Raw genomic sequence first — 13,487 nt, forward strand, 5'->3', positions numbered from 1 at the left:
CGTCTGTCACTGGATACGTCATAACTCCAACAGTAATTAATTTAATAATGTTTATTACAAAAAACTGCAGCACTCGCACATATATTTTAACGTAGACGTTAAGACGAACCGGAATCATCGAAAAAGTGTAAAACACAAGCGACCATTCGTACAAGACGTCAAGACAGAAATCACTAATGATAAATATAAAATTATTATCAATAGATATTACAACGGACAACGGTTCAATTAGGACTGTCCCGAGTCTCGATTGTAACAATAACATCTTTACTGATAATGTGTTTTTACGTTGAAATGCCGGCTGACTATATATTCCTGTATACCGAGTCTATTTTTAGTACATACGGCGATATTAGTCGAGCCTCACAATGATCATTGCGCATGCGCAACTCTAGTTATTTAATTGTCGCGTGCATTCGCGTACATACGCTTGTGTGTGTAATTCATGTACACAATAGTACATACTCTGAGGCGGAGTTAAACGGTGCCTACTGACGTCATCGGAACATTGCCGCCGGTTGAAACACTAGCGTTTGTTTACGTAATAATTATTTCATACATTTCTTATCGGTTTATCACTATTTTTGGTAATAAACACTAAATAATATAATGATTTACCATTTACAATATAATAAATAATAATTTATATTGTTAAACTTGGCAAAGAAGATTTTTTTCTCAAATAAAATCATAAAAACGTTAAAAATTAATATCAAAATATGTATATGCTATCGGTGGGCCAAGAAATACTTTAATAGTATTTTTTACTTAAAATTTTAGGTTAGGCGGCGCCTCACTTGCCTCACCCCCAAAACCGCCACTGCGGTCTAGTGTCAACGATAATTAGGTATGACTTGTGACTTTTCAGTTATCAGTAAGATATCAGACTATACGATTTGCGAACGATTTACAATAGAATGATAGAACTTAGATTGATAGGTCTACGATTAAAATAGTTATTTGGTGCTTAAATCTTTTTCCTGTGATCGTGACTACCACCTACCAATAACTATGTTACTCAGGTGGCCGTGCTACGTCGTTGTATTATCGTTATCAGTTTAAAAATTATGTATTGCGTATATTTTATCTTTATTATAGATCTACCATTTATCAGTGTTTTAGATTCTGAGTGGAACGATGAATGTATTAATTTTACAATGATGTGTTTTTTTTTTAAATTTTTAAATTTTTTTTTTGTCTGTGTACACGATAAGTTGGTAGTCAAAATAATGCATCGATTTTCAACTTCAGTATCTTTTTCGATGGGATAGTGAATATTGTTGGTGCATTGGAGAGGTCAAAGTTTAAAATTCCCAGTAATTTTCAAAAGCGCTGTCACAGTTTTTTTAATAAACATTTAAAGTTCAAATATTGCCAAAATACGGAAAAATTAGCAAATTATTTTGAGTTGAGAATTCGTAAAAATTTTTCTTTTTAAATCTAAGATTTGAAAATGTAATATAAGATTATCCATAGAAAATGTCTACAAACAAATCAAATTAAATTTTTATGAACGTTTGAAGTTCATATATTACAAAATTTGATATTCACTCGATATCTCATGTAACGATTTTCTTATTTTATTGTAATTAAAAAACGAATGACTGTAGATACTTGAAAATTTCACTGAATGTTTATATAAGCATTATCTATACACCATACAATTCTGAAAATAATTTGACTTTTTTTGAGCTATTTACGGACCATTTCAAATTTTAATTTTTTTAGTTTTTTTTCTATGAATATCAATAAAATTGTATTTGTTGGGTAAAAAAACGTGATATTTTAATTAAAGGCTCCTGATATATTGTTACAATAGCAGTTGAAAAATATTAAAAATACATAGGTAACATTTTTTTTTATAAAGATTTAAAGTTTAAATGTTGATAACATTTTTCAAATTTCAAATTTAATAATTATTTTGTAGTTAAAAATTTATAAAATGTTCAACTTTTGTAGGCGTATTATACAATTAAAAAATAAAATTTGGTATTTTTACAACTCTGGTTATGTACCTAAAAATATAATAGTTTTTTTTTCTATTTGGAAAGTAAAATAATTTCATTACAATTATATTTGAGTAACGAGTAAAATAACTTAATTACATTTATCTCTAAGTTACCAGTAAAGTAACATAGTATAAGTATAGTAAATATTGAATGAGACGACAACAGGTTGCAGATGTAAGAGCTGGTAGGTCTTGAAGATTGCATAATTTGCTTTTATGGAATTTCCACCACTACAGTAGTGCCAGCAAAATTTGTTGGGTATGTATTTAAACTTGAGAAGTGGATTCGAGAGTTTGTCCGCTATGTAGAACTGAAATCATTACACGTATAATATCCGAAAATAAAACGTCCGAATAGTATTTTAGACATTTTTCGTTAGTTATTTTATTATAATATCAAAACAACCGGTCACTGCAGAGTGCTATTTTATATTTGTGTTTATTAAAAATATAAATATTTTATAATAAACTATCATTACAATCTATGTAAAGAAAAAATATGTAATACTTTTTGGCCTGGTATCTATATAATATTCTGTGGGTGCTCTTGGGTACCTACCTACTGATTGGCGATTCTTGAGGTAGGCTATTAAAATTGAAACATAAAATATTTAAAACTGGTATCATAACAATTAAGCAAATTAAATAATTACTTTTGTATCCTAATGATCTCCGTTCTGCATAGCGGACAACGTCTTGTACCCACTTGTATTCAGCTCTCGATACGTTCCCTACAGAACTGTTGCTGGCAGGGAACCGCTGTAGTGGTGGAAATCCCATCTAAACAAATTATGCATTCTTCAAGAACTAAAAAAAAGAATGTTTTAAGTTAACAAATATTTAATATCCATACGCAATGAAAATTAATAATACTATTATATTTCATAGTATTAGATAACCATTGGTGAAAATAGGGGGGATGGGTCTTGGGGGGACTTAGTCCCCCCAAATGTCGGTCTAGTCCCCCCAGTTCAAAATCTAGTAATTAATACTAATTTTTATATTCTGTGGTACTAAGCGATATGGCCTATGGAGAGGGTGGCTTGAGTCCCCCTAAAAATTTAATTTGCACCTATGTTAAGATAACTATAATATACTACATATGATATATATATTATATATACATACACATAATATACATATATATATTACATCGCACACAATATTGTCGGGACAATCTTGGCATTTGCGACAAGACCTTGGAAAAAACAATAACTATTATTTAATGTTCACACCAATTAGCATAGGCCACATGTGGCAGAAGGACCAACGCACAGAATTATGAAGTGGTAGTAAAAAGTATACTGTGAGGAGTCCGTGAGTCTAATAAAATCTTACCAATATATATAGCTACGACAACTACGCAATTAGCAAAACCCGGCATCGACCATAAAAATTGGCCAGCCACAAACGTCAAACACATCTGCAGACATGGGACTCACACAGGCACATGTAAACTGAGGCACATGTAACTTTTGTCACAGTCGCATGTGACAAAAATCAAGTAACAGTATACACTATACAATTAATATAATAAAAAGATTAATATTAAACAAAAAAACATAATTTTATAATAATAATTATCCTTATTAAATAAGTATATGCCAAAAATATAAAAAACTTAAAAACAAAAATAATAATTGTTCGAACAAATCATACAAATTGCAATGACTAGTATTATGTTAAAAAATAATTATAGACAATTGTAATAACTAATAATCAAAAAATATGTAGGTAGTGGGTAGGTAGTACCTAATAACCTATATTATATTATTATGACATTATATTATGTTATAATACTTATAATATTTTGAACTGTGAACTAAAATTATAAGATACAATTTGTAAATATTCAAATCATTATAAGTCTAATATTATAAATCCATTATTATAACTACATAGTATTTATAGCTTTCTCTAACACAATATTTTTTTTTTTTTGAATTTTTGAGTTTACTTAGTAGAGAAGTATCATTTAGTTTTACATAATAGGAAATACTTGCGTACGCCTTAATACTGGTAGAGTTTCCATATACCCATTACAGGTAAGAAAATAAAACTGACGGAATTCACATTAGACCATTTTATTACCTTTTTATCTAACCGGTATTCTGGCGGAGTTTACAATCGCCCACTCACGCAGGCACTATGGATATAGCTAAGACTAGCTTACTCAGGGGATCGACCACACGGACGGTGGGAACGCCCTTATTAATGAGCTAGACCGGCTAGGTGTTTGTGACCCCCTTCTCTCATGGTTGCGCTCTTACCTCGCCAATAGGCAGCAATTAGTCACACCAATATTGATTTATAGATAATTCATTAAATTTTGTTCATATTCTAAAACTTTTGTCCGTACGTAGCCGTACACAACCAGTACGTGCTGTTCGTTTTGATGTTCGAGTGAATTAACCTATTGGCTATTATCAAACTCTTAGGTGGTAAGAAAATTATCGATATGCATCATTATCTTATATTTTACATACAAATAATCTAATACCCTATATATTTATTACAGACCACGTATTCTGATTTTTTGGTACATGAGTATAATATTTGTTTAGGTAAAAAATTGTATTCGTTAACTATCATTACCAATGTTCGAAAATCGCATCGTAACATTTTTATAGTTAATTTGACATAGCCAACCCGTTACGGCGCAACAGTAGAATAGTGTCTGTAAAAATGATGTTTATTGTTGATTTTTGGAATGAAAATAAACACGTACATAAATATTCGGGGTCCGGTATAAAGGTATAATGCACCTGTAAACCAGCGTTGTCAGTTTTTGGGAGGGGGAAGGGTTGTCCGTAAGCGTTAAGGGGTGATTTCATAAATAATTCATTCTATAAATCTGTTTGATAATAATAATAATAATAATAATAATGCTAATGATAATAAAATAATAATATAATAATGATAATGATAATGATAATAAAATAATAATAATAATAATAATAATAATAGTTATGGAAATAATAAAATCAAAATATGGTACGAAATAAAAACTGCATGGTTTATAAATTATAAGTCAAGAATACTACAGAGTATGGGTGATCGAACACTAATATTATTTCTATAATAATTTTGGAATTGTATCTTAATTTATTATCTTATATTTTCCCCCAACTTTAAATGTTTAAAACGTCGGAACTTTATTGCTCCGGAACTAATTATTAATCGATAACATCAGAGCTCACGACTCGCGTCTGGTATCATAATAATTACAAATACATGAAAATAATAAATTACAAAATTTCGGCCATGTGAATGTGGAAACATCGCATAAAATGTTCTGTGCTCAATCATTTTATGCTCAATCATGCTTTACCGTACACAACATCATAATTTACGAAAAATACAAAACTATACACAATATACCTACATACAAACAAATATAATATCATAATAAAAATTTTGAGAAATGTGCAATTTTAATTCCTAATAAATTTAATAACATATAGATACAATAACACAAATACAATATATACAATATATTAACCTAACCTGTATAATGTGTATAATATATATTAATATAAAAAATTTGAAAAAAAAATGCAAAGAAAGTCGGGTTCCGGCGTCCGTGTGAATCCATATGGCACACGGAACAGTCGCCGCCCGGAGAGCGTACGACGGGATTCGAATTCGGACCTACCTAGCAACCTACGTTTAGGGAGCCTACGCCTAACCTACCGAGCCATAGTTTGTGTTGCCGACAATAATCAAATTTTCAACAGTTAAGCTGTGTGTCTGCGGAACGACGTAAGCCGATATACTCGATATACATCGATGTAATCGTATATAATTCGATGTATTTACACTTTGTTAAAAATTTAAATGTAATTTATTCAATAATAACGAAAAAAGCAATTGATTGTGATTACGAAGTCTATGGACCGATATCACGTACAAATCGCACATCGGCGGCATTGAAAACAAACGAACTACGCAAATGATGGGGATGAGAAAAGGTGAAAAAAGGCGAAAAACGGCGTAAAAAGCATAACATTTTTCGAAAAACGTTTTAAAACTCACCGCCGCCGCCGCATAGCTACGCAATTGGTCACGCTATCCTAATTTTTCGTCTTTCCGTCGATTGAACGAACATATCTCTGATGAGGAAAAATCTATTTGTCTTGCTGGATTGAAAAGTATAGTGATTGAACATCTTGACTGTTTGACTGATGAATTCATGCGATATTTTCCGGATTTTTCTAACGAAAGTAGAATCACGGAACGGGTACGGCACGGTCACGGCACTGTCATGTCACCGCTGTGTGTGAATAGACCTTAACAAGTTGTCCATTCAGTGCTAACTTAGACACATTGCCGGATACATTTCAAGAACAGGCAATCGAGCTGAAGAACGATTCACGCGCAAAAATTGATTTTAACAGTGGCAGCTCTTTGGAAGAGTTTTGGGTAAAATACCTACCCATTTATCCTGAAATTTCAAATGAAGCCTTACAAGTCCTTGTACAATTTTCATCGACTTATTTATGTGAATCTGGGTTCTCCAGCTTGGCCATTATAAAAACCAAACATAGAAATCGCTTGGATGTCGAATCTGACTTGAGGTGTTCTTTATCAAACATCGAGCCGAACTTTAAAAAATTTTCCAAAGAAAAGTGTTGTCAGCCTTCACATTAAATGTTAATTTTATTATACATTCTATTATTTATATTTTTTACTAATTTAATTAATTACTCACGTCAATTTATAATTTCATTATAATACTATATTATTTACAATTATTTATATTTTATAATTACCATCATCAATAAAAAAGTAGTCTTTCTAAATATTATATAGTTTATTTGTAAAATGTAAAGTAAACAAAAAAATTATAATTTTTTCAATTTATATGTGGGAGGGGCGTGAAATTTTTGAAAATCTACAAAGGGGGCGTAGAATAAATAAGGTTGGGAACCACTGTGCTATAGGGAATCGACGAGACCGGTCCGGCGGACTGGGGAAACCGAGCTGTGTTTCTACCACTAGATTCTCCATGAATTCCTTATAGCAACCCCCGGAATTAATGACCAACTATTGTTCATTTTATAGTATTAGAAGTTTTTCCAGTTTTTTAAACATTTAAGTCTTCAAATTAAGTAATATTTATTAGATTTTTTTTTTTTTTGTATTTTTATAATATTTATTAGATTATTCACAGAATATATTAATATAGGTACGTGATTACTGATTAGATTACGTGTAATTAGATGTGTAAATCAGTTAATTGAACAGAGATACACTTCCTTAATAAGGTTAATGTGTTCTTAGAGGTAATATTTATTTGCAATAATTAAATGTTATAATAGTCATATCTAAAAATATAAAGTATGGAATAAATAATAATTAATAATTATTTATGTATATTTGTTTTGGAATTTATTTTATTTGACTGTTGACGATGAAGCAGTAGTTATAAAAACCGTTTGTAGATGAATTGTTATGCTTCTAGAAGTAACAACGAATCGACTATTACCCTATTTACATGCTATATTGCATTATTGCTATTGTTGCAACTTTTGGTCCATTCATACGGATTTGATAAGTGAAATGAACACTGTCTCGGTACTGAAATGGGTATAGTGACATATCGTTCCTTTTCTCGAGTATCATCGTGGCGTAAGAGTGTCGTTGCTGAGTCTAAAAGTCAAGCGTAAGGATACAGTAAACCAGCTCACCATCGAAAAAGGAAAAAGTCAGCTGTCAAAGTAAGAGGGTCGTTGCTGAGTCCTAAAGTCAAGCGTAAGGATACAGTAAGCCAACTCACCATCGAAAAAAAGCAAATACTATATACGATAATACAGGACACTTTGTATTAAAATAGTGGCGAACAATTTGTTATCATTGGCCCCCGAGATTGTGTATAATTTGCCTATATTTTGCTATATTGTCCATGTTAATCTTAAGGAGTAAAATAGGCAACTATTATAACAATTTCAAAAGGACCTAATTTTGATTAGTCGGTCCCGCTATTATGCAGGTCAATTTAACGTTGTAACATTTGCAACAGTTGTGGTGATTAAAAATACAATGGGATGGGTCGCTCCCGAGTAATATTAAAGAACGTTGGATTGCATATAGAACCTCATTATGCCTTTTATATAATTTAATGATACCCCGACAAATTACGTGCGAAGGCGATATCGTAAAAATACAATTACACGCTAGTATTGATGTATATGGTTGTTGTTTATATTTAGGGGTATACTAACTCCACCGGCGTACCTATATACACTTCAAAATTAATATGCGCTAAGTCCAAAGTCGTACACTCACACCGTTGAAGGTTATATCTTTACCTAGACTGGAATTATGTGCCGCACTTTTACTAGCGTGATTAGCGAGCAAAATAATTCCAAAATTACATGTGAAGGTTAGTAAAAGTTATTTTTGGTCCGATTCAAGAATCATCCTAGCGTAGATTATTATGTCTCCTTCAACTAAATAGACAACTTTCGTAGCTCACAGGATCGGAGAAATACAAGAACGAACTTCTATCACAAATTGGTCAAAATATGTTAACACTAATAAGAGAACCCCGCTGATATAATATCACGCGGTTGCTGTCCATCGAAATTAAGTAATATTTCATTATGGTGGCTTGGACTCGACTGGCTAATTTTATTAGAGACAAACTAAACGACCTAACAACGAAAATACGTCGAATTTAGTAATACCTGAATTCCGAGGAGTTACTATTTTTTCAATGTATGTACTAATTCACTCAACGAGACCTTTTTACTATCATTATTAAATATTAAGTATTTGTCTGTGAGCAGATTACTACGTGTAATAGCCTATTGTTTACGTTATAAATACAATTTATTACATAAAGGTAAGGGTCAAGGTTAACTGGTGCACTTAGCAAGGAAGAAATTAAACACGCCCATATCTTAATAATAAATATTATTCAAGGGAAAGAATTTTATTGTGAAATACATGATTTAATGCAATTAAAAAATGTTAAAGCATCCAGTAAGTTATTAATATTGTGCCCATTTATAGACGAGGATGGTTTGGTAAGAGTGGGAGGCGGAGGACTTTTGAAAAACGGTGCCTCAATATACATTTATCAGAGACATCCTATCGTTTTACCTGCAGATAATCATTTTACGCGCTTATTGTTTAAATATTAACACGAACGATGTAGGTATGCACGTTAAACGGTCGAAATATAGCTCGCAAGTACTGAGCACCAGTGCAAACCAATCGGATGACATAAACCTGTCGTAATACAACCAATTATGGGTAAAATACCTGCCAACCGCATTGCACTAGCACGTCCATTTTTAAAATGTGGAATCTATCTTGCTGGACCATTTTTAATTAAATCTAATTAGCGCCGTAATGCTCCGTTATTAAAAAGGTAGGTATATATGTATTTTCGTATGTTTAACGACCAAGATTATACACATAGAATCGGTTGAAGACTTATCCACGCAAGCATTTATTATAGTGCTCTAAATTGATTTTTTGATAGGCGTGAAAAGAGTATGATTATAATAGACTCTGATAAATGATAATGATATTGATAATTTTTTTGGTGCAAGTCATAAATTAAAGGAGTGGTACGATTTGTTCCAAACAGAACAACACAAGAAGAAGGTAGAGGAAGTGTCAACGGAAAGTGAAGTTCGATGGAGATTCATACCTCCCCGTTCTCCGCATATCGGCGGACTATGGGAAGCCGCCGTTAATTCAATGAAAAATCTTTTACAAAAACATTAGGCAATGTCCACTTGACGTATGAAGAACTTTATACTGTACTCACTCGTACTGAAGCCTGTCTAAACTTCCGTCCTCTTACTCCTATTTCTACTGATCCGAATGACTTGTAAGTATTGACAGGTCATTTCCTGATAGTTGACTCTCTGTTAGCGATCCCATACCCTGACATAGGTATCGAATTGACAGATTGACACGGTAGCGTAGATTCAGTCATTATTCCCAAATAATTTAAATAATTTAAATCAATTAATTAAAAATAATTCTATGACTTATTTAGAGCGTATACTAAAGGTATGGTTAAATATAATTTATAACCGTTTATTTTTTATTTTTTTTGGTTCCTTTGACATAAAAAATATAAATCATAAGAATTGTATAACTTATAATGTGATAAAAATGCAGGTACAATACCAAGAAAAAATATAAAACATTTTAAAAATCAAAATATATAAAAAAATATATATATATTAGATAGGTTACCTATTATATTATACAAATAAAAACAAATATAATGTTGTTTGAAAAAATCACTTTTGTGTAGGTAAAAATATATATTTTTGGCATTGTAACCATATTTCAATATTTGTATTATAAATATCATAGTTTGTAAAATTCAAATAATTTAGATTTTTAATAACAAAGAAACTAAAAAAAGAAACGAACAAGAAAGTATTTTCCTAGTAGGTAAGTATACTTACCTATAGGTCAAGGGTGGCCAAACTTTTTTTGGTCACGATCTACTAAAAATATACCTTTGAGGATCGACTTTTATAGAAAATTTTTTTTATTATTGAATATTTATAATTATTAGGAAATATACTTGCATAAAGTGTATATAATCATACAATAAGTATTATAAACTAATTACAAATCACTAAATATAATATAATAATAATTAGGGGTACGATTTTGTAGCATTTTGCATATTTTTTTGGCGAGGCCAAAAGATAGCTTAGTAAGATAAAAATCTGTTTCACATACTGGGGATTAAAAATATGCTAGTTTAATTTTGCATATTTTGAAGATTTTTTAAAAGTAATGATTATTTTAGCATTTTGTGCATATTTTTGGTTTTATTTGTTAATTTTTTTTGTTTTTATTTTTTTTTAAACAAAAATAATATATTTAGTATTACACATTTGGAGGATAGTTTCATTTTCATGGATGCGGTTTTCAATCGCCATAAATGTTCGCCCTAAGTTAAGCACGCCTGATATAGCGGACGAGAACAATTTTTATTTTATCTGTTTTTACGATTTGCATTGATAGATATAGCTGCTTCATTGTTCGCGGCGATTAAAAATCTGCGTCCACTCACAAACTATACCTACACATCGTGTTTATCGTAATTTGTCCTTATGTCTAAATAATCTATCACTCATCGTTAAGTAACACAATATCATTATGGCGTGAGTAAAACATAAAATTCGATTAATTATTAGTGAAATTTTGATTGATTAGATAAATTGTATTTTATTGATAATTGATATATAATGTTTTTATTGTTTTATGTATTAGTACTGCGATCCGTGTATAGCGAGTTTGTCGACCAACGCGTGTTAAAGTCTTGTTTATATTTTCTATTAATTTTATAAATGTTATCAATATACATATCTAAAGTAAATAATGTATTCAATTTTGTTACAGAAAATGAATAAGATGTTTTCTTTCTTCAAATTTTTTTCCATCGAAATTTTTACGATGTAATTCAATTTAATTTAGTAAGTCAGTTAAATTAAAAAAGATGGAATGAAATTTAAAAATTTTAAAAAGACAAAATCGACTATCAAAACCATCGAAAATCTACTATAGTCGTCACATAAACTTATATTTAAAATATTTAGTATTTTATACATTTTATTTTACTACTCATTTTTTGAATAAACATTTTTTTAACGTTATTTTTTTTTATAAATGCATATAACAAGTTTTTTAGAGCATATTTAAGTAATTTTTAAAACATATCAACATATTTTTTAGAGAATATTTAACAGTTTTTTTGGGCATAAAAATCCGAACCCTAATAATAAATAATAATTTCTAAAATCTAATTACTTAAGTTATTAACATATTATTTTATTGAAGTATGGCATTGCATGTCGTTGACCAATTGGTCGTAATCTGACGAATATTTGCTTCACTTCTGATCGAAGACACTGCTCCAAATGGTCATCAGAGAGTGTCACTCGGTATTTTGTTTTTATCATTTTCATGTGAGAAAATACTGTTTTGCACAATTAGGTAGATCCAAAATAAGTATATATAACTGCAAATTCCTCAAACACGGATATTTTTCTTCACTCAGTAAATTCCAAAAATGTGTTTCAGAACCTCAAGCTTATAATATAACTGATTCAATTTTTATAATAAATTCAGATTCAATTTTTGTAGAGCCCATGTCAAATAAATTGCTTATTTGTGTAGAAATATTTTTAACATTTATTATAAATTTAATACAACAGACACCAAATGAACACAGTGAAATGAACATGCGTGAACGATAAACATTTGACATACGAAACCAGATTAAAAGATAAAAATTAAGCAGATAAAACTTATCGACTCTGGGGGGATCTATCCCCCTCACCCGTCACCACCCCCTTAATTACGCCCCTGTTTTAATAGTAACAATATTACCAACAGCCGCGGACCGCCACTCGCCAGTGGCCCGTCCGCGATCCGCGTCGTACGAAAAAACAATTCAAAAATAGCTCGGGCACACAGAACGCGGTATGCCACGGTGGACGGATACGCGGATCGCACTGGGCAGCGATCTATATAGTTTTATTATTTTACAGAGATCACGCGGTTATCCCGACTGCCCGAGTTCTGTGTGTCAGCCATTCAGAACATTCAAATATCAAATGTCCATGAATATTAAATATTCTTCAATGACGATATTTAAAAATAATAATTATTTACAGGTAAATCATAATACTCGCCTTAGAAAAATAAATAGATAAACCTCCAAAGAGGGGGGGGGGTGCTAATGCCCCCATAGATCCCCCCCCTTAAACCCGCCACTGTCTTCTTCAGGCTGTTCTCCTCATAGGCGGAACTTACAGCCTGGGCCAACTGGGAGGGCCCCTTAATAATATATTATACAGTAGTCTGTAGGTACCTATACTAGGGATTTTTAAAGATCTCTACAGTGCCTTACCTATACTGATACCAGTGTACTACCACTATACGTAATATATTAAATGGATAATACAATACACAATGCCCTGCTCGCCCCCTCCCTAAGGTATACCTACTATGCCGTGCCAACGCGCGGTTGTGGTTAGGTACTTAGGTATTTCAAACATTGAAATAAAACATAAAATTATAAACACTGTAGTAGGTATTATTTCAGTTCCACTATTGTCTTCAGAATTGTATAAATTATTATTTATTAATAATAAAATAATAATATGTTACACCTACACTCAACCTTATATTATATTATATTACGATATACGTATATAATTATTACGTGAATATTTAAGTAAAAAATTATATGCAAATCAGTCTCAATATAATCATATGAATTATCCACCCCCTCCTACATAGCATGTATAAGTCTTCAAGTCTTAATTGGTCGGGTAAAGTGGCCCAGTCTAATAAAAACGTTGAGTTCCACCTGTGATTCTACTTCTAAACTAACTGAAGCTTATGGTATTATTGATTTGGGTAATTGAGAGAGGAGAGATATACCACGACGTGTCAACATGAAGTGTGAACTAGCAGTAAGTTAAAT

Source organism: Metopolophium dirhodum, chromosome 1 (assembly GCF_019925205.1).
Source record: "Metopolophium dirhodum isolate CAU chromosome 1, ASM1992520v1, whole genome shotgun sequence".
NCBI classification, from domain to species: Eukaryota; Metazoa; Arthropoda; class Insecta; order Hemiptera; family Aphididae; genus Metopolophium; species Metopolophium dirhodum.